The 22,924-nt window shown below is 46.0% G+C and overlaps 10 non-coding genes across 10 annotated transcripts; all 10 read right to left on the reverse strand.

Moving 5' to 3' along the window:
- Positions 1–1,514: 1,514 nt before the first annotated feature.
- Positions 1,515–1,705, reverse strand: LOC130319536 (U2 spliceosomal RNA). The gene has a single exon (XR_008865704.1). It is a non-coding gene; the product is annotated as a U2 spliceosomal RNA (small nuclear RNA).
- A 2,087-nt stretch (positions 1,706–3,792) lies between these two features.
- On the reverse strand, positions 3,793–3,983 carry LOC130319525 (U2 spliceosomal RNA). The gene has a single exon (XR_008865694.1). It is a non-coding gene; the product is annotated as a U2 spliceosomal RNA (small nuclear RNA).
- A 2,087-nt stretch (positions 3,984–6,070) lies between these two features.
- LOC130319526 (U2 spliceosomal RNA) lies at positions 6,071–6,261 on the reverse strand. Its single transcript, XR_008865695.1, has one exon. It is a non-coding gene; the product is annotated as a U2 spliceosomal RNA (small nuclear RNA).
- A 2,092-nt stretch (positions 6,262–8,353) lies between these two features.
- LOC130319528 (U2 spliceosomal RNA) lies at positions 8,354–8,544 on the reverse strand. The gene has a single exon (XR_008865697.1). It is a non-coding gene; the product is annotated as a U2 spliceosomal RNA (small nuclear RNA).
- Positions 8,545–10,633: 2,089 nt separating this feature from the next.
- LOC130319529 (U2 spliceosomal RNA) lies at positions 10,634–10,824 on the reverse strand. The gene has a single exon (XR_008865698.1). It is a non-coding gene; the product is annotated as a U2 spliceosomal RNA (small nuclear RNA).
- A 2,096-nt stretch (positions 10,825–12,920) lies between these two features.
- Positions 12,921–13,111, reverse strand: LOC130319530 (U2 spliceosomal RNA). The gene has a single exon (XR_008865699.1). It is a non-coding gene; the product is annotated as a U2 spliceosomal RNA (small nuclear RNA).
- A 2,092-nt stretch (positions 13,112–15,203) lies between these two features.
- LOC130319531 (U2 spliceosomal RNA) lies at positions 15,204–15,394 on the reverse strand. Its single transcript, XR_008865700.1, has one exon. It is a non-coding gene; the product is annotated as a U2 spliceosomal RNA (small nuclear RNA).
- Positions 15,395–17,482: 2,088 nt separating this feature from the next.
- On the reverse strand, positions 17,483–17,673 carry LOC130319532 (U2 spliceosomal RNA). The gene has a single exon (XR_008865701.1). It is a non-coding gene; the product is annotated as a U2 spliceosomal RNA (small nuclear RNA).
- A 2,063-nt stretch (positions 17,674–19,736) lies between these two features.
- Positions 19,737–19,927, reverse strand: LOC130319533 (U2 spliceosomal RNA). The gene has a single exon (XR_008865702.1). It is a non-coding gene; the product is annotated as a U2 spliceosomal RNA (small nuclear RNA).
- A 2,091-nt stretch (positions 19,928–22,018) lies between these two features.
- On the reverse strand, positions 22,019–22,209 carry LOC130319535 (U2 spliceosomal RNA). Its single transcript, XR_008865703.1, has one exon. It is a non-coding gene; the product is annotated as a U2 spliceosomal RNA (small nuclear RNA).
- Between the last annotated feature and the right edge of the window lie 715 nt (positions 22,210–22,924).

Consider the following 22,924-nt stretch of genomic DNA (forward strand, 5'->3'; position numbering starts at 1 on the left):
GTTGTTGTTTACACTCTGCAAGGCCTGTGGAAGTGAGTGACATCATAGCACTGTAGTTCTGAGGGTTCTAGATGGATGCAACAATCTCCTGTTGCTTCTATGAAGGCCATAATAGACGACATCACCAAACAGCTCCATAGTCACATACACAGCAAAGGAGAGATGTTGTTTACACCTAGTGATGTCAGTGGTATTGAGTGACATCACAGCACAGTGCTAAGGCTCCTGGGCCTGGACACAGCAGCGGCTGCAATATCTCAACGGAGAATACGTTTATATATATGTGTGTGTGTGCGCGTATATATATATATATATATATATATATATATATATATATATATATTTCTCCGCCGAAATCACTTTTAAACCCATTTCCACCTTTTTTTCCCTTCTCTTCCTCTTACTTTTTTTTCACGTTTTTTTACGTTTTTCTCCTTTTCGCCTCTTTTCTGGGCGTATTATTCTTCTTTTTCTTCTTTTTTTTCGTCTAATGCATACCCCATCAGTGCAGCAATGCTTATTCAATACCGCCAGCAGATGGAGACACTGGGGGATAATTTTCTAAGGATTTATACTGATTTTTCCTGTCTGAATTTGTCGCACAGAAAGTTGCAGGCCAAATATGTGTGACATTTCTGCGACTTTAGCTTCTAGAGCATTTTTACAACATTATACATAGGTGCTGAATACATAAAAAGCGACTGTTCAGCGACAGACAAGTCGCATCGGCTGAAAGTAGGCCAGAATGTCAGTCCATGTTGGAGCAGGTTTAGATACAGTCTAAAGTATAGATCTCAAAGTCTGTGCACAGAATTTAGCAAGGGCCTCGCACCTTCTGATGCATCAGGTAGGTGCACAATAGCATAGCCTAACCCTCTGTACTTTGGTCTATATTGATGCGGGACATAGACAGCCAGCTGATGACCAATCCATTAGTGCAATGGATGGCTGGAAGCATTTGTCTTTGCCTTTGCAATACCACAGAAGCAATGCATGGTCAATGTACAGCAATGACACACCTGTGTGAACAGCCAGGAGACCCCCCCCCCCCATGTTATGTTACATAGTTACATAGTTAGTACGGTCGAAAAAAGACATATGTCCATCACGTTCAACCAGGGAATTAAGGGGTAGGGGTGTGGCGCGATATTGGGGAAGGGATGAGATTTTATATTTCTTCATAAGCATTAATCTTATTTTGTCAATTAGGAACATTCAGCACCCACCCGCTATCAAGGCAGCTGCCTATCATGTCATGCCCTACCTGCACAGGTGTGCTGGCTACTCAAATGATCCAATTAAGGAGGCCATTTAGTCAGCAGCAGCAGAAGTCCTGTGCCTGGACGCTCCAACAGGGGCCAGACACAAGCAGAAGCAGAAGCAGCAGAAGCAGCAGCAGCACCACCTTTTGTTTTTTGGCTGCAGCAGCAGCAAGGCCCACAGGGCTGGCTAGCTGGCTAGCCAGCAAGCAGGTAGCAATGAAAGTAGGAATCTTTCTTTTTAACCCTGTAAGGGGGTGGTGCACTGTACCCGAAGATACTGCCATATCGGGTAAATGCATAGGGCGACGGAAGCAAGCTTCGAAATCGGCCCCCGTTCTCAAAAATCCATTTAATATATGGTCCCCAGATAGGGGACGTATCAGATATTAAACTGATAAGAACAGATACTACACTTGATCTTAGCCAAAAGGCCGAGAAGCGATAACCGTGAAAGGGGCGGGCCCAACAAGGTCCCCTTCATGGGCACTATCACTGCTTGCTGTCAGGGAGGCTGCCAGACAATTTTCCATGCACACTCTGGGCTGGGGGGCAGTCAACCACCAGTACACACAGCAGAACCTAAACCCATACCATTATTGCTAAGCAGCAAGACAGGGGCCCATTGCACTCCCACGGGGCCTTTTTAAATGCAATCCATAACCCGGATTTGCCAGGAACCCTTCTTACTCCTCCTACTTGCATGTGACACTGGGCTTAGGATCTGCATAGGAAACACACACACAAGCACACACCTACCTTTGTTGCCTGCAGATGCCTCCTTGGCTGTCCCCAAACGGTATCAAACCAACACCCACGGGAAGCTGTAAGCATAGAGGACATGCCTGCACCCCATTGGACTTACCTGTGTGGGTTAAATCCGGGTTATTTGACAACCTATGGCGGTGATGGTTCTGCTCAGGCAGAGCAGTGCTGATGCTCCTCATAAAGCTGTCGCTGCTGTGAAGGTTCTAGGTGACATCACAAATCCCTATGGTTACATACACAACAAAGCTGGGTTGTTGTTGTTTACACTCTGCAAGGCCTGTGGAAGTGAGTGACATCATAGCACTGTAGTTCTGAGGGTTCTAGATGGATGCAACAATCTCCTGTTGCTTCTATGAAGGCCATAATAGACGACATCACCAAACAGCTCCATAGTCACATACACAGCAAAGGAGAGATGTTGTTTACACCTAGTGATGTCAGTGGTATTGAGTGACATCACAGCACAGTGCTAAGGCTCCTGGGCCTGGACACAGCAGCGGCTGCAATATCTCAACGGAGAATACGTTTATATATATGTGTGTGTGTGCGCGTATATATATATATATATATATATATATATATATATATATATATTTCTCCGCCGAAATCACTTTTAAACCCATTTCCACCTTTTTTTCCCTTCTCTTCCTCTTACTTTTTTTTCACGTTTTTTTACGTTTTTCTCCTTTTCGCCTCTTTTCTGGGCGTATTATTCTTCTTTTTCTTCTTTTTTTTCGTCTAATGCATACCCCATCAGTGCAGCAATGCTTATTCAATACCGCCAGCAGATGGAGACACTGGGGGATAATTTTCTAAGGATTTATACTGATTTTTCCTGTCTGAATTTGTCGCACAGAAAGTTGCAGGCCAAATATGTGTGACATTTCTGCGACTTTAGCTTCTAGAGCATTTTTACAACATTATACATAGGTGCTGAATACATAAAAAGCGACTGTTCAGCGACAGACAAGTCGCATCGGCTGAAAGTAGGCCAGAATGTCAGTCCATGTTGGAGCAGGTTTAGATACAGTCTAAAGTATAGATCTCAAAGTCTGTGCACAGAATTTAGCAAGGGCCTCGCACCTTCTGATGCATCAGGTAGGTGCACAATAGCATAGCCTAACCCTCTGTACTTTGGTCTATATTGATGCGGGACATAGACAGCCAGCTGATGACCAATCCATTAGTGCAATGGATGGCTGGAAGCATTTGTCTTTGCCTTTGCAATACCACAGAAGCAATGCATGGTCAATGTACAGCAATGACACACCTGTGTGAACAGCCAGGAGACCCCCCCCCCCCATGTTATGTTACATAGTTACATAGTTAGTACGGTCGAAAAAAGACATATGTCCATCACGTTCAACCAGGGAATTAAGGGGTAGGGGTGTGGCGCGATATTGGGGAAGGGATGAGATTTTATATTTCTTCATAAGCATTAATCTTATTTTGTCAATTAGGAACATTCAGCACCCACCCGCTATCAAGGCAGCTGCCTATCATGTCATGCCCTACCTGCACAGGTGTGCTGGCTACTCAAATGATCCAATTAAGGAGGCCATTTAGTCAGCAGCAGCAGAAGTCCTGTGCCTGGACGCTCCAACAGGGGCCAGACACAAGCAGAAGCAGAAGCAGCAGAAGCAGCAGCAGCACCACCTTTTGTTTTTTGGCTGCAGCAGCAGCAAGGCCCACAGGGCTGGCTAGCTGGCTAGCCAGCAAGCAGGTAGCAATGAAAGTAGGAATCTTTCTTTTTAACCCTGTAAGGGGGTGGTGCACTGTACCCGAAGATACTGCCATATCGGGTCAATGCATAGGGCGACGGAAGCAAGCTTCGAAATCGGCCCCCGTTCTCAAAAATCCATTTAATATATGGTCCCCAGATAGGGGACGTATCAGATATTAAACTGATAAGAACAGATACTACACTTGATCTTAGCCAAAAGGCCGAGAAGCGATAACCGTGAAAGGGGCGGGCCCAACAAGGTCCCCTTCATGGGCACTATCACTGCTTGCTGTCAGGGAGGCTGCCAGACAATTTTCCATGCACACTCTGGGCTGGGGGGCAGTCAACCACCAGTACACACAGCAGAACCTAAACCCATACCATTATTGCTAAGCAGCAAGACAGGGGCCCATTGCACTCCCACGGGGCCTTTTTAAATGCAATCCATAACCCGGATTTGCCAGGAACCCTTCTTACTCCTCCTACTTGCATGTGACACTGGGCTTAGGATCTGCATAGGAAACACACACACAAGCACACACCTACCTTTGTTGCCTGCAGATGCCTCCTTGGCTGTCCCCAAACGGTATCAAACCAACACCCACGGGAAGCTGTAAGCATAGAGGACATGCCTGCACCCCATTGGACTTACCTGTGTGGGTTAAATCCGGGTTATTTGACAACCTATGGCGGTGATGGTTCTGCTCAGGCAGAGCAGTGCTGATGCTCCTCATAAAGCTGTCGCTGCTGTGAAGGTTCTAGGTGACATCACAAATCCCTATGGTTACATACACAACAAAGCTGGGTTGTTGTTGTTTACACTCTGCAAGGCCTGTGGAAGTGAGTGACATCATAGCACTGTAGTTCTGAGGGTTCTAGATGGATGCAACAATCTCCTGTTGCTTCTATGAAGGCCATAATAGACGACATCACCAAACAGCTCCATAGTCACATACACAGCAAAGGAGAGATGTTGTTTACACCTAGTGATGTCAGTGGTATTGAGTGACATCACAGCACAGTGCTAAGGCTCCTGGGCCTGGACACAGCAGCGGCTGCAATATCTCAACGGAGAATACGTTTATATATATGTGTGTGTGTGCGCGTATATATATATATATATATATATATATATATATATATATATATATATATATATTTCTCCGCCGAAATCACTTTTAAACCCATTTCCACCTTTTTTTCCCTTCTCTTCCTCTTACTTTTTTTTCACGTTTTTTTACGTTTTTCTCCTTTTCGCCTCTTTTCTGGGCGTATTATTCTTCTTTTTCTTCTTTTTTTTCGTCTAATGCATACCCCATCAGTGCAGCAATGCTCGCCAGCAGATGGAGACACTGGGGGATAATTTTCTAAGGATTTATACTGATTTTTCCTGTCTGAATTTGTCGCACAGAAAGTTGCAGGCCAAATATGTGTGACATTTCTGCGACTTTAGCTTCTAGAGCATTTTTACAACATTATACATAGGTGCTGAATACATAAAAAGCGACTGTTCAGCGACAGACAAGTCGCATCGGCTGAAAGTAGGCCAGAATGTCAGTCCATGTTGGAGCAGGTTTAGATACAGTCTAAAGTATAGATCTCAAAGTCTGTGCACAGAATTTAGCAAGGGCCTCGCACCTTCTGATGCATCAGGTAGGTGCACAATAGCATAGCCTAACCCTCTGTACTTTGGTCTATATTGATGCGGGACATAGACAGCCAGCTGATGACCAATCCATTAGTGCAATGGATGGCTGGAAGCATTTGTCTTTGCCTTTGCAATACCACAGAAGCAATGCATGGTCAATGTACAGCAATGACACACCTGTGTGAACAGCCAGGAGACCCCCCCCCCCCATGTTATGTTACATAGTTACATAGTTAGTACGGTCGAAAAAAGACATATGTCCATCACGTTCAACCAGGGAATTAAGGGGTAGGGGTGTGGCGCGATATTGGGGAAGGGATGAGATTTTATATTTCTTCATAAGCATTAATCTTATTTTGTCAATTAGGAACATTCAGCACCCACCCGCTATCAAGGCAGCTGCCTATCATGTCATGCCCTACCTGCACAGGTGTGCTGGCTACTCAAATGATCCAATTAAGGAGGCCATTTAGTCAGCAGCAGCAGAAGTCCTGTGCCTGGACGCTCCAACAGGGGCCAGACACAAGCAGAAGCAGAAGCAGCAGAAGCAGCAGCAGCACCACCTTTTGTTTTTTGGCTGCAGCAGCAGCAAGGCCCACAGGGCTGGCTAGCTGGCTAGCCAGCAAGCAGGTAGCAATGAAAGTAGGAATCTTTCTTTTTAACCCTGTAAGGGGGTGGTGCACTGTACCCGAAGATACTGCCATATCGGGTCAATGCATAGGGCGACGGAAGCAAGCTTCGAAATCGGCCCCCGTTCTCAAAAATCCATTTAATATATGGTCCCCAGATAGGGGACGTATCAGATATTAAACTGATAAGAACAGATACTACACTTGATCTTAGCCAAAAGGCCGAGAAGCGATAACCGTGAAAGGGGCGGGCCCAACAAGGTCCCCTTCATGGGCACTATCACTGCTTGCTGTCAGGGAGGCTGCCAGACAATTTTCCATGCACACTCTGGGCTGGGGGGCAGTCAACCACCAGTACACACAGCAGAACCTAAACCCATACCATTATTGCTAAGCAGCAAGACAGGGGCCCATTGCACTCCCACGGGGCCTTTTTAAATGCAATCCATAACCCGGATTTGCCAGGAACCCTTCTTACTCCTCCTACTTGCATGTGACACTGGGCTTAGGATCTGCATAGGAAACACACACACAAGCACACACCTACCTTTGTTGCCTGCAGATGCCTCCTTGGCTGTCCCCAAACGGTATCAAACCAACACCCACGGGAAGCTGTAAGCATAGAGGACATGCCTGCACCCCATTGGACTTACCTGTGTGGGTTAAATCCGGGTTATTTGACAACCTATGGCGGTGATGGTTCTGCTCAGGCAGAGCAGTGCTGATGCTCCTCATAAAGCTGTCGCTGCTGTGAAGGTTCTAGGTGACATCACAAATCCCTATGGTTACATACACAACAAAGCTGGGTTGTTGTTGTTTACACTCTGCAAGGCCTGTGGAAGTGAGTGACATCATAGCACTGTAGTTCTGAGGGTTCTAGATGGATGCAACAATCTCCTGTTGCTTCTATGAAGGCCATAATAGACGACATCACCAAACAGCTCCATAGTCACATACACAGCAAAGGAGAGATGTTGTTTACACCTAGTGATGTCAGTGGTATTGAGTGACATCACAGCACAGTGCTAAGGCTCCTGGGCCTGGACACAGCAGCGGCTGCAATATCTCAACGGAGAATACGTTTATATATATGTGTGTGTGTGCGCGTATATATATATATATATATATATATATATATATATATATATATATATTTCTCCGCCGAAATCACTTTTAAACCCATTTCCACCTTTTTTTCCCTTCTCTTCCTCTTACTTTTTTTTCACGTTTTTTTACGTTTTTCTCCTTTTCGCCTCTTTTCTGGGCGTATTATTCTTCTTTTTCTTCTTTTTTTTCGTCTAATGCATACCCCATCAGTGCAGCAATGCTTATTCAATACCGCCAGCAGATGGAGACACTGGGGGATAATTTTCTAAGGATTTATACTGATTTTTCCTGTCTGAATTTGTCGCACAGAAAGTTGCAGGCCAAATATGTGTGACATTTCTGCGACTTTAGCTTCTAGAGCATTTTTACAACATTATACATAGGTGCTGAATACATAAAAAGCGACTGTTCAGCGACAGACAAGTCGCATCGGCTGAAAGTAGGCCAGAATGTCAGTCCATGTTGGAGCAGGTTTAGATACAGTCTAAAGTATAGATCTCAAAGTCTGTGCACAGAATTTAGCAAGGGCCTCGCACCTTCTGATGCATCAGGTAGGTGCACAATAGCATAGCCTAACCCTCTGTACTTTGGTCTATATTGATGCGGGACATAGACAGCCAGCTGATGACCAATCCATTAGTGCAATGGATGGCTGGAAGCATTTGTCTTTGCCTTTGCAATACCACAGAAGCAATGCATGGTCAATGTACAGCAATGACACACCTGTGTGAACAGCCAGGAGACCCCCCCCCCCCCATGTTATGTTACATAGTTACATAGTTAGTACGGTCGAAAAAAGACATATGTCCATCACGTTCAACCAGGGAATTAAGGGGTAGGGGTGTGGCGCGATATTGGGGAAGGGATGAGATTTTATATTTCTTCATAAGCATTAATCTTATTTTGTCAATTAGGAACATTCAGCACCCACCCGCTATCAAGGCAGCTGCCTATCATGTCATGCCCTACCTGCACAGGTGTGCTGGCTACTCAAATGATCCAATTAAGGAGGCCATTTAGTCAGCAGCAGCAGAAGTCCTGTGCCTGGACGCTCCAACAGGGGCCAGACACAAGCAGAAGCAGAAGCAGCAGAAGCAGCAGCAGCACCACCTTTTGTTTTTTGGCTGCAGCAGCAGCAAGGCCCACAGGGCTGGCTAGCTGGCTAGCCAGCAAGCAGGTAGCAATGAAAGTAGGAATCTTTCTTTTTAACCCTGTAAGGGGGTGGTGCACTGTACCCGAAGATACTGCCATATCGGGTCAATGCATAGGGCGACGGAAGCAAGCTTCGAAATCGGCCCCCGTTCTCAAAAATCCATTTAATATATGGTCCCCAGATAGGGGACGTATCAGATATTAAACTGATAAGAACAGATACTACACTTGATCTTAGCCAAAAGGCCGAGAAGCGATAACCGTGAAAGGGGCGGGCCCAACAAGGTCCCCTTCATGGGCACTATCACTGCTTGCTGTCAGGGAGGCTGCCAGACAATTTTCCATGCACACTCTGGGCTGGGGGGCAGTCAACCACCAGTACACACAGCAGAACCTAAACCCATACCATTATTGCTAAGCAGCAAGACAGGGGCCCATTGCACTCCCACGGGGCCTTTTTAAATGCAATCCATAACCCGGATTTGCCAGGAACCCTTCTTACTCCTCCTACTTGCATGTGACACTGGGCTTAGGATCTGCATAGGAAACACACACACAAGCACACACCTACCTTTGTTGCCTGCAGATGCCTCCTTGGCTGTCCCCAAACGGTATCAAACCAACACCCACGGGAAGCTGTAAGCATAGAGGACATGCCTGCACCCCATTGGACTTACCTGTGTGGGTTAAATCCGGGTTATTTGACAACCTATGGCGGTGATGGTTCTGCTCAGGCAGAGCAGTGCTGATGCTCCTCATAAAGCTGTCGCTGCTGTGAAGGTTCTAGGTGACATCACAAATCCCTATGGTTACATACACAACAAAGCTGGGTTGTTGTTGTTTACACTCTGCAAGGCCTGTGGAAGTGAGTGACATCATAGCACTGTAGTTCTGAGGGTTCTAGATGGATGCAACAATCTCCTGTTGCTTCTATGAAGGCCATAATAGACGACATCACCAAACAGCTCCATAGTCACATACACAGCAAAGGAGAGATGTTGTTTACACCTAGTGATGTCAGTGGTATTGAGTGACATCACAGCACAGTGCTAAGGCTCCTGGGCCTGGACACAGCAGCGGCTGCAATATCTCAACGGAGAATACGTTTATATATATGTGTGTGTGTGCGCGTATATATATATATATATATATATATATATATATATATATATATATTTCTCCGCCGAAATCACTTTTAAACCCATTTCCACCTTTTTTTCCCTTCTCTTCCTCTTACTTTTTTTTCACGTTTTTTTACGTTTTTCTCCTTTTCGCCTCTTTTCTGGGCGTATTATTCTTCTTTTTCTTCTTTTTTTTCGTCTAATGCATACCCCATCAGTGCAGCAATGCTTATTCAATACCGCCAGCAGATGGAGACACTGGGGGATAATTTTCTAAGGATTTATACTGATTTTTCCTGTCTGAATTTGTCGCACAGAAAGTTGCAGGCCAAATATGTGTGACATTTCTGCGACTTTAGCTTCTAGAGCATTTTTACAACATTATACATAGGTGCTGAATACATAAAAAGCGACTGTTCAGCGACAGACAAGTCGCATCGGCTGAAAGTAGGCCAGAATGTCAGTCCATGTTGGAGCAGGTTTAGATACAGTCTAAAGTATAGATCTCAAAGTCTGTGCACAGAATTTAGCAAGGGCCTCGCACCTTCTGATGCATCAGGTAGGTGCACAATAGCATAGCCTAACCCTCTGTACTTTGGTCTATATTGATGCGGGACATAGACAGCCAGCTGATGACCAATCCATTAGTGCAATGGATGGCTGGAAGCATTTGTCTTTGCCTTTGCAATACCACAGAAGCAATGCATGGTCAATGTACAGCAATGACACACCTGTGTGAACAGCCAGGAGACCCCCCCCCCCCATGTTATGTTACATAGTTACATAGTTAGTACGGTCGAAAAAAGACATATGTCCATCACGTTCAACCAGGGAATTAAGGGGTAGGGGTGTGGCGCGATATTGGGGAAGGGATGAGATTTTATATTTCTTCATAAGCATTAATCTTATTTTGTCAATTAGGAACATTCAGCACCCACCCGCTATCAAGGCAGCTGCCTATCATGTCATGCCCTACCTGCACAGGTGTGCTGGCTACTCAAATGATCCAATTAAGGAGGCCATTTAGTCAGCAGCAGCAGAAGTCCTGTGCCTGGACGCTCCAACAGGGGCCAGACACAAGCAGAAGCAGAAGCAGCAGAAGCAGCAGCAGCACCACCTTTTGTTTTTTGGCTGCAGCAGCAGCAAGGCCCACAGGGCTGGCTAGCTGGCTAGCCAGCAAGCAGGTAGCAATGAAAGTAGGAATCTTTCTTTTTAACCCTGTAAGGGGGTGGTGCACTGTACCCGAAGATACTGCCATATCGGGTCAATGCATAGGGCGACGGAAGCAAGCTTCGAAATCGGCCCCCGTTCTCAAAAATCCATTTAATATATGGTCCCCAGATAGGGGACGTATCAGATATTAAACTGATAAGAACAGATACTACACTTGATCTTAGCCAAAAGGCCGAGAAGCGATAACCGTGAAAGGGGCGGGCCCAACAAGGTCCCCTTCATGGGCACTATCACTGCTTGCTGTCAGGGAGGCTGCCAGACAATTTTCCATGCACACTCTGGGCTGGGGGGCAGTCAACCACCAGTACACACAGCAGAACCTAAACCCATACCATTATTGCTAAGCAGCAAGACAGGGGCCCATTGCACTCCCACGGGGCCTTTTTAAATGCAATCCATAACCCGGATTTGCCAGGAACCCTTCTTACTCCTCCTACTTGCATGTGACACTGGGCTTAGGATCTGCATAGGAAACACACACACAAGCACACACCTACCTTTGTTGCCTGCAGATGCCTCCTTGGCTGTCCCCAAACGGTATCAAACCAACACCCACGGGAAGCTGTAAGCATAGAGGACATGCCTGCACCCCATTGGACTTACCTGTGTGGGTTAAATCCGGGTTATTTGACAACCTATGGCGGTGATGGTTCTGCTCAGGCAGAGCAGTGCTGATGCTCCTCATAAAGCTGTCGCTGCTGTGAAGGTTCTAGGTGACATCACAAATCCCTATGGTTACATACACAACAAAGCTGGGTTGTTGTTGTTTACACTCTGCAAGGCCTGTGGAAGTGAGTGACATCATAGCACTGTAGTTCTGAGGGTTCTAGATGGATGCAACAATCTCCTGTTGCTTCTATGAAGGCCATAATAGACGACATCACCAAACAGCTCCATAGTCACATACACAGCAAAGGAGAGATGTTGTTTACACCTAGTGATGTCAGTGGTATTGAGTGACATCACAGCACAGTGCTAAGGCTCCTGGGCCTGAGACACACAGCAGCGGCTGCAATATCTCAACGGAGAATACGTTTATATATATGTGTGTGTGTGCGCGTATATATATATATATATATATATATATATATATATATATATATATTTCTCCGCCGAAATCACTTTTAAACCCATTTCCACCTTTTTTTCCCTTCTCTTCCTCTTACTTTTTTTTCACGTTTTTTTACGTTTTTCTCCTTTTCGCCTCTTTTCTGGGCGTATTATTCTTCTTTTTCTTCTTTTTTTTCGTCTAATGCATACCCCATCAGTGCAGCAATGCTTATTCAATACCGCCAGCAGATGGAGACACTGGGGGATAATTTTCTAAGGATTTATACTGATTTTTCCTGTCTGAATTTGTCGCACAGAAAGTTGCAGGCCAAATATGTGTGACATTTCTGCGACTTTAGCTTCTAGAGCATTTTTACAACATTATACATAGGTGCTGAATACATAAAAAGCGACTGTTCAGCGACAGACAAGTCGCATCGGCTGAAAGTAGGCCAGAATGTCAGTCCATGTTGGAGCAGGTTTAGATACAGTCTAAAGTATAGATCTCAAAGTCTGTGCACAGAATTTAGCAAGGGCCTCGCACCTTCTGATGCATCAGGTAGGTGCACAATAGCATAGCCTAACCCTCTGTACTTTGGTCTATATTGATGCGGGACATAGACAGCCAGCTGATGACCAATCCATTAGTGCAATGGATGGCTGGAAGCATTTGTCTTTGCCTTCCTTTGCAATACCACAGAAGCAATGCATGGTCAATGTACAGCAATGACACACCTGTGTGAACAGCCAGGAGACCCCCCCCCCCCATGTTATGTTACATAGTTACATAGTTAGTACGGTCGAAAAAAGACATATGTCCATCACGTTCAACCAGGGAATTAAGGGGTAGGGGTGTGGCGCGATATTGGGGAAGGGATGAGATTTTATATTTCTTCATAAGCATTAATCTTATTTTGTCAATTAGGAACATTCAGCACCCACCCGCTATCAAGGCAGCTGCCTATCATGTCATGCCCTACCTGCACAGGTGTGCTGGCTACTCAAATGATCCAATTAAGGAGGCCATTTAGTCAGCAGCAGCAGAAGTCCTGTGCCTGGACGCTCCAACAGGGGCCAGACACAAGCAGAAGCAGAAGCAGCAGAAGCAGCAGCAGCACCACCTTTTGTTTTTTGGCTGCAGCAGCAGCAAGGCCCACAGGGCTGGCTAGCTGGCTAGCCAGCAAGCAGGTAGCAATGAAAGTAGGAATCTTTCTTTTTAACCCTGTAAGGGGGTGGTGCACTGTACCCGAAGATACTGCCATATCGGGTCAATGCATAGGGCGACGGAAGCAAGCTTCGAAATCGGCCCCCGTTCTCAAAAATCCATTTAATATATGGTCCCCAGATAGGGGACGTATCAGATATTAAACTGATAAGAACAGATACTACACTTGATCTTAGCCAAAAGGCCGAGAAGCGATAACCGTGAAAGGGGCGGGCCCAACAAGGTCCCCTTCATGGGCACTATCACTGCTTGCTGTCAGGGAGGCTGCCAGACAATTTTCCATGCACACTCTGGGCTGGGGGGCAGTCAACCACCAGTACACACAGCAGAACCTAAACCCATACCATTATTGCTAAGCAGCAAGACAGGGGCCCATTGCACTCCCACGGGGCCTTTTTAAATGCAATCCATAACCCGGATTTGCCAGGAACCCTTCTTACTCCTCCTACTTGCATGTGACACTGGGCTTAGGATCTGCATAGGAAACACACACACAAGCACACACCTACCTTTGTTGCCTGCAGATGCCTCCTTGGCTGTCCCCAAACGGTATCAAACCAACACCCACGGGAAGCTGTAAGCATAGAGGACATGCCTGCACCCCATTGGACTTACCTGTGTGGGTTAAATCCGGGTTATTTGACAACCTATGGCGGTGATGGTTCTGCTCAGGCAGAGCAGTGCTGATGCTCCTCATAAAGCTGTCGCTGCTGTGAAGGTTCTAGGTGACATCACAAATCCCTATGGTTACATACACAACAAAGCTGGGTTGTTGTTGTTTACACTCTGCAAGGCCTGTGGAAGTGAGTGACATCATAGCACTGTAGTTCTGAGGGTTCTAGATGGATGCAACAATCTCCTGTTGCTTCTATGAAGGCCATAATAGACGACATCACCAAACAGCTCCATAGTCACATACACAGCAAAGGAGAGATGTTGTTTACACCTAGTGATGTCAGTGGTATTGAGTGACATCACAGCACAGTGCTAAGGCTCCTGGGCCTGGACACAGCAGCGGCTGCAATATCTCAACGGAGAATACGTTTATATATATGTGTGTGTGTGCGCGTATATATATATATATATATATATATATATATATATATATATATATATTTCTCCGCCGAAATCACTTTTAAACCCATTTCCACCTTTTTTTCCCTTCTCTTCCTCTTACTTTTTTTTCACGTTTTTTTACGTTTTTCTCCTTTTCGCCTCTTTTCTGGGCGTATTATTCTTCTTTTTCTTCTTTTTTTTCGTCTAATGCATACCCCATCAGTGCAGCAATGCTTATTCAATACCGCCAGCAGATGGAGACACTGGGGGATAATTTTCTAAGGATTTATACTGATTTTTCCTGTCTGAATTTGTCGCACAGAAAGTTGCAGGCCAAATATGTGTGACATTTCTGCGACTTTAGCTTCTAGAGCATTTTTACAACATTATACATAGGTGCTGAATACATAAAAAGCGACTGTTCAGCGACAGACAAGTCGCATCGGCTGAAAGTAGGCCAGAATGTCAGTCCATGTTGGAGCAGGTTTAGATACAGTCTAAAGTATAGATCTCAAAGTCTGTGCACAGAATTTAGCAAGGGCCTCGCACCTTCTGATGCATCAGGTAGGTGCACAATAGCATAGCCTAACCCTCTGTACTTTGGTCTATATTGATGCGGGACATAGACAGCCAGCTGATGACCAATCCATTAGTGCAATGGATGGCTGGAAGCATTTGTCTTTGCCTTTGCAATACCACAGAAGCAATGCATGGTCAATGTACAGCAATGACACACCTGTGTGAACAGCCAGGAGACCCCCCCCCCCCCATGTTATGTTACATAGTTACATAGTTAGTACGGTCGAAAAAAGACATATGTCCATCACGTTCAACCAGGGAATTAAGGGGTAGGGGTGTGGCGCGATATTGGGGAAGGGATGAGATTTTATATTTCTTCATAAGCATTAATCTTATTTTGTCAATTAGGAACATTCAGCACCCACCCGCTATCAAGGCAGCTGCCTATCATGTCATGCCCTACCTGCACAGGTGTGCTGGCTACTCAAATGATCCAATTAAGGAGGCCATTTAGTCAGCAGCAGCAGAAGTCCTGTGCCTGGACGCTCCAACAGGGGCCAGACACAAGCAGAAGCAGAAGCAGCAGAAGCAGCAGCAGCACCACCTTTTGTTTTTTGGCTGCAGCAGCAGCAAGGCCCACAGGGCTGGCTAGCTGGCTAGCCAGCAAGCAGGTAGCAATGAAAGTAGGAATCTTTCTTTTTAACCCTGTAAGGGGGTGGTGCACTGTACCCGAAGATACTGCCATATCGGGTCAATGCATAGGGCGACGGAAGCAAGCTTCGAAATCGGCCCCCGTTCTCAAAAATCCATTTAATATATGGTCCCCAGATAGGGGACGTATCAGATATTAAACTGATAAGAACAGATACTACACTTGATCTTAGCCAAAAGGCCGAGAAGCGATAACCGTGAAAGGGGCGGGCCCAACAAGGTCCCCTTCATGGGCACTATCACTGCTTGCTGTCAGGGAGGCTGCCAGACAATTTTCCATGCACACTCTGGGCTGGGGGGCAGTCAACCACCAGTACACACAGCAGAACCTAAACCCATACCATTATTGCTAAGCAGCAAGACAGGGGCCCATTGCACTCCCACGGGGCCTTTTTAAATGCAATCCATAACCCGGATTTGCCAGGAACCCTTCTTACTCCTCCTACTTGCATGTGACACTGGGCTTAGGATCTGCATAGGAAACACACACACAAGCACACACCTACCTTTGTTGCCTGCAGATGCCTCCTTGGCTGTCCCCAAACGGTATCAAACCAACACCCACGGGAAGCTGTAAGCATAGAGGACATGCCTGCACCCCATTGGACTTACCTGTGTGGGTTAAATCCGGGTTATTTGACAACCTATGGCGGTGATGGTTCTGCTCAGGCAGAGCAGTGCTGATGCTCCTCATAAAGCTGTCGCTGCTGTGAAGGTTCTAGGTGACATCACAAATCCCTATGGTTACATACACAACAAAGCTGGGTTGTTGTTGTTTACACTCTGCAAGGCCTGTGGAAGTGAGTGACATCATAGCACTGTAGTTCTGAGGGTTCTAGATGGATGCAACAATCTCCTGTTGCTTCTATGAAGGCCATAATAGACGACATCACCAAACAGCTCCATAGTCACATACACAGCAAAGGAGAGATGTTGTTTACACCTAGTGATGTCAGTGGTATTGAGTGACATCACAGCACAGTGCTAAGGCTCCTGGGCCTGGACACAGCAGCGGCTGCAATATCTCAACGGAGAATACGTTTATATATATGTGTGTGTGTGCGCGTATATATATATATATATATATATATATATATATATATATATATATTCTCCGCCGAAATCACTTTTAAACCCATTTCCACCTTTTTTTCCCTTCTCTTCCTCTTACTTTTTTTTCACGTTTTTTTACGTTTTTCTCCTTTTCGCCTCTTTTCTGGGCGTATTATTCTTCTTTTTCTTCTTTTTTTTCGTCTAATGCATACCCCATCAGTGCAGCAATGCTTATTCAATACCGCCAGCAGATGGAGACACTGGGGGATAATTTTCTAAGGATTTATACTGATTTTTCCTGTCTGAATTTGTCGCACAGAAAGTTGCAGGCCAAATATGTGTGACATTTCTGCGACTTTAGCTTCTAGAGCATTTTTACAACATTATACATAGGTGCTGAATACATAAAAAGCGACTGTTCAGCGACAGACAAGTCGCATCGGCTGAAAGTAGGCCAGAATGTCAGTCCATGTTGGAGCAGGTTTAGATACAGTCTAAAGTATAGATCTCAAAGTCTGTGCACAGAATTTAGCAAGGGCCTCGCACCTTCTGATGCATCAGGTAGGTGCACAATAGCATAGCCTAACCCTCTGTACTTTGGTCTATATTGATGCGGGACATAGACAGCCAGCTGATGACCAATCCATTAGTGCAATGGATGGCTGGAAGCATTTGTCTTTGCCTTTGCAATACCACAGAAGCAATGCATGGTCAATGTACAGCAATGACACACCTGTGTGAACAGCCAGGAGACCCCCCCCCCCCATGTTATGTTACATAGTTACATAGTTAGTACGGTCGAAAAAAGACATATGTCCATCACGTTCAACCAGGGAATTAAGGGGTAGGGGTGTGGCGCGATATTGGGGAAGGGATGAGATTTTATATTTCTTCATAAGCATTAATCTTATTTTGTCAATTAGGAACATTCAGCACCCACCCGCTATCAAGGCAGCTGCCTATCATGTCATGCCCTACCTGCACAGGTGTGCTGGCTACTCAAATGATCCAATTAAGGAGGCCATTTAGTCAGCAGCAGCAGAAGTCCTGTGCCTGGACGCTCCAACAGGGGCCAGACACAAGCAGAAGCAGAAGCAGCAGAAGCAGCAGCAGCACCACCTTTTGTTTTTTGGCTGCAGCAGCAGCAAGGCCCACAGGGCTGGCTAGCTGGCTAGCCAGCAAGCAGGTAGCAATGAAAGTAGGAATCTTTCTTTTTAACCCTGTAAGGGGGTGGTGCACTGTACCCGAAGATACTGCCATATCGGGTCAATGCATAGGGCGACGGAAGCAAGCTTCGAAATCGGCCCCCGTTCTCAAAAATCCATTTAATATATGGTCCCCAGATAGGGGACGTATCAGATATTAAACTGATAAGAACAGATACTACACTTGATCTTAGCCAAAAGGCCGAGAAGCGATAACCGTGAAAGGGGCGGGCCCAACAAGGTCCCCTTCATGGGCACTATCACTGCTTGCTGTCAGGGAGGCTGCCAGACAATTTTCCATGCACACTCTGGGCTGGGGGGCAGTCAACCACCAGTACACACAGCAGAACCTAAACCCATACCATTATTGCTAAGCAGCAAGACAGGGGCCCATTGCACTCCCACGGGGCCTTTTTAAATGCAATCCATAACCCGGATTTGCCAGGAACCCTTCTTACTCCTCCTACTTGCATGTGACACTGGGCTTAGGATCTGCATAGGAAACACACACACAAGCACACACCTACCTTTGTTGCCTGCAGATGCCTCCTTGGCTGTCCCCAAACGGTATCAAACCAACACCCACGGGAAGCTGTAAGCATAGAGGACATGCCTGCACCCCATTGGACTTACCTGTGTGGGTTAAATCCGGGTTATTTGACAACCTATGGCGGTGATGGTTCTGCTCAGGCAGAGCAGTGCTGATGCTCCTCATAAAGCTGTCGCTGCTGTGAAGGTTCTAGGTGACATCACAAATCCCTATGGTTACATACACAACAAAGCTGGGTTGTTGTTGTTTACACTCTGCAAGGCCTGTGGAAGTGAGTGACATCATAGCACTGTAGTTCTGAGGGTTCTAGATGGATGCAACAATCTCCTGTTGCTTCTATGAAGGCCATAATAGACGACATCACCAAACAGCTCCATAGTCACATACACAGCAAAGGAGAGATGTTGTTTACACCTAGTGATGTCAGTGGTATTGAGTGACATCACAGCACAGTGCTAAGGCTCCTGGGCCTGGACACAGCAGCGGCTGCAATATCTCAACGGAGAATACGTTTATATATATGTGTGTGTGTGCGCGTATATATATATATATATATATATATATATATATATATATATATATATTTCTCCGCCGAAATCACTTTTAAACCCATTTCCACCTTTTTTTCCCTTCTCTTCCTCTTACTTTTTTTTCACGTTTTTTTACGTTTTTCTCCTTTTCGCCTCTTTTCTGGGCGTATTATTCTTCTTTTTCTTCTTTTTTTTCGTCTAATGCATACCCCATCAGTGCAGCAATGCTTATTCAATACCGCCAGCAGATGGAGACACTGGGGGATAATTTTCTAAGGATTTATACTGATTTTTCCTGTCTGAATTTGTCGCACAGAAAGTTGCAGGCCAAATATGTGTGACATTTCTGCGACTTTAGCTTCTAGAGCATTTTTACAACATTATACATAGGTGCTGAATACATAAAAAGCGACTGTTCAGCGACAGACAAGTCGCATCGGCTGAAAGTAGGCCAGAATGTCAGTCCATGTTGGAGCAGGTTTAGATACAGTCTAAAGTATAGATCTCAAAGTCTGTGCACAGAATTTAGCAAGGGCCTCGCACCTTCTGATGCATCAGGTAGGTGCACAATAGCATAGCCTAACCCTCTGTACTTTGGTCTATATTGATGCGGGACATAGACAGCCAGCTGATGACCAATCCATTAGTGCAATGGATGGCTGGAAGCATTTGTCTTTGCCTTTGCAATACCACAGAAGCAATGCATGGTCAATGTACAGCAATGACACACCTGTGTGAACAGCCAGGAGACCCCCCCCCCCCCATGTTATGTTACATAGTTACATAGTTAGTACGGTCGAAGGGAATTAAGGGGTAGGGGTGTGGCGCGATATTGGGGAAGGGATGAGATTTTATATTTCTTCATAAGCATTAATCTTATTTTGTCAATTAGGAACATTCAGCACCCACCCGCTATCAAGGCAGCTGCCTATCATGTCATGCCCTACCTGCACAGGTGTGCTGGCTACTCAAATGATCCAATTAAGGAGGCCATTTAGTCAGCAGCAGCAGAAGTCCTGTGCCTGGACGCTCCAACAGGGGCCAGACACAAGCAGAAGCAGAAGCAGCAGAAGCAGCAGCAGCACCACCTTTTGTTTTTTGGCTGCAGCAGCAGCAAGGCCCACAGGGCTGGCTAGCTGGCTAGCCAGCAAGCAGGTAGCAATGAAAGTAGGAATCTTTCTTTTTAACCCTGTAAGGGGGTGGTGCACTGTACCCGAAGATACTGCCATATCGGGTCAATGCATAGGGCGACGGAAGCAAGCTTCGAAATCGGCCCCCGTTCTCAAAAATCCATTTAATATATGGTCCCCAGATAGGGGACGTATCAGATATTAAACTGATAAGAACAGATACTACACTTGATCTTAGCCAAAAGGCCGAGAAGCGATAACCGTGAAAGGGGCGGGCCCAACAAGGTCCCCTTCATGGGCACTATCACTGCTTGCTGTCAGGGAGGCTGCCAGACAATTTTCCATGCACACTCTGGGCTGGGGGGCAGTCAACCACCAGTACACACAGCAGAACCTAAACCCATACCATTATTGCTAAGCAGCAAGACAGGGGCCCATTGCACTCCCACGGGGCCTTTTTAAATGCAATCCATAACCCGGATTTGCCAGGAACCCTTCTTACTCCTCCTACTTGCATGTGACACTGGGCTTAGGATCTGCATAGGAAACACACACACAAGCACACACCTACCTTTGTTGCCTGCAGATGCCTCCTTGGCTGTCCCCAAACGGTATCAAACCAACACCCACGGGAAGCTGTAAGCATAGAGGACATGCCTGCACCCCATTGGACTTACCTGTGTGGGTTAAATCCGGGTTATTTGACAACCTATGGCGGTGATGGTTCTGCTCAGGCAGAGCAGTGCTGATGCTCCTCATAAAGCTGTCGCTGCTGTGAAGGTTCTAGGTGACATCACAAATCCCTATGGTTACATACACAACAAAGCTGGGTTGTTGTTGTTTACACTCTGCAAGGCCTGTGGAAGTGAGTGACATCATAGCACTGTAGTTCTGAGGGTTCTAGATGGATGCAACAATCTCCTGTTGCTTCTATGAAGGCCATAATAGACGACATCACCAAACAGCTCCATAGTCACATACACAGCAAAGGAGAGATGTTGTTTACACCTAGTGATGTCAGTGGTATTGAGTGACATCACAGCACAGTGCTAAGGCTCCTGGGCCTGGACACAGCAGCGGCTGCAATATCTCAACGGAGAATACGTTTATATATATGTGTGTGTGTGCGCGTATATATATATATATATATATATATATATATATATATATATATATATTTCTCCGCCGAAATCACTTTTAAACCCATTTCCACCTTTTTTTCCCTTCTCTTCCTCTTACTTTTTTTTCACGTTTTTTTACGTTTTTCTCCTTTTCGCCTCTTTTCTGGGCGTATTATTCTTCTTTTTCTTCTTTTTTTTCGTCTAATGCATACCCCATCAGTGCAGCAATGCTTATTCAATACCGCCAGCAGATGGAGACACTGGGGGATAATTTTCTAAGGATTTATACTGATTTTTCCTGTCTGAATTTGTCGCACAGAAAGTTGCAGGCCAAATATGTGTGACATTTCTGCGACTTTAGCTTCTAGAGCATTTTTACAACATTATACATAGGTGCTGAATACATAAAAAGCGACTGTTCAGCGACAGACAAGTCGCATCGGCTGAAAGTAGGCCAGAATGTCAGTCCATGTTGGAGCAGGTTTAGATACAGTCTAAAGTATAGATCTCAAAGTCTGTGCACAGAATTTAGCAAGGGCCTCGCACCTTCTGATGCATCAGGTAGGTGCACAATAGCATAGCCTAACCCTCTGTACTTTGGTCTATATTGATGCGGGACATAGACAGCCAGCTGATGACCAATCCATTAGTGCAATGGATGGCTGGAAGCATTTGTCTTTGCCTTTGCAATACCACAGAAGCAATGCATGGTCAATGTACAGCAATGACACACCTGTGTGAACAGCCAGGAGACCCCCCCCCCCCATGTTATGTTACATAGTTACATAGTTAGTACGGTCGAAAAAAGACATATGTCCATCACGTTCAACCAGGGAATTAAGGGGTAGGGGTGTGGCGCGATATTGGGGAAGGGATGAGATTTTATATTTCTTCATAAGCATTAATCTTATTTTGTCAATTAGGAACATTCAGCACCCACCCGCTATCAAGGCAGCTGCCTATCATGTCATGCCCTACCTGCACAGGTGTGCTGGCTACTCAAATGATCCAATTAAGGAGGCCATTTAGTCAGCAGCAGCAGAAGTCCTGTGCCTGGACGCTCCAACAGGGGCCAGACACAAGCAGAAGCAGAAGCAGCAGAAGCAGCAGCAGCACCACCTTTTGTTTTTTGGCTGCAGCAGCAGCAAGGCCCACAGGGCTGGCTAGCTGGCTAGCCAGCAAGCAGGTAGCAATGAAAGTAGGAATCTTTCTTTTTAACCCTGTAAGGGGGTGGTGCACTGTACCCGAAGATACTGCCATATCGGGTCAATGCATAGGGCGACGGAAGCAAGCTTCGAAATCGGCCCCCGTTCTCAAAAATCCATTTAATATATGGTCCCCAGATAGGGGACGTATCAGATATTAAACTGATAAGAACAGATACTACACTTGATCTTAGCCAAAAGGCCGAGAAGCGATAACCGTGAAAGGGGCGGGCCCAACAAGGTCCCCTTCATGGGCACTATCACTGCTTGCTGTCAGGGAGGCTGCCAGACAATTTTCCATGCACACTCTGGGCTGGGGGGCAGTCAACCACCAGTACACACAGCAGAACCTAAACCCATACCATTATTGCTAAGCAGCAAGACAGGGGCCCATTGCACTCCCACGGGGCCTTTTTAAATGCAATCCATAACCCGGATTTGCCAGGAACCCTTCTTACTCCTCCTACTTGCATGTGACACTGGGCTTAGGATCTGCATAGGAAACACACACACAAGCACACACCTACCTTTGTTGCCTGCAGATGCCTCCTTGGCTGTCCCCAAACGGTATCAAACCAACACCCACGGGAAGCTGTAAGCATAGAGGACATGCCTGCACCCCATTGGACTTACCTGTGTGGGTTAAATCCGGGTTATTTGACAACCTATGGCGGTGATGGTTCTGCTCAGGCAGAGCAGTGCTGATGCTCCTCATAAAGCTGTCGCTGCTGTGAAGGTTCTAGGTGACATCACAAATCCCTATGGTTACATACACAACAAAGCTGGGTTGTTGTTGTTTACACTCTGCAAGGCCTGTGGAAGTGAGTGACATCATAGCACTGTAGTTCTGAGGGTTCTAGATGGATGCAACAATCTCCTGTTGCTTCTATGAAGGCCATAATAGACGACATCACCAAACAGCTCCATAG

Source organism: Hyla sarda, unplaced genomic scaffold (genome assembly GCF_029499605.1).
Source record: "Hyla sarda isolate aHylSar1 unplaced genomic scaffold, aHylSar1.hap1 scaffold_2138, whole genome shotgun sequence".
Classification (NCBI taxonomy): Eukaryota; Metazoa; Chordata; class Amphibia; order Anura; family Hylidae; genus Hyla; species Hyla sarda.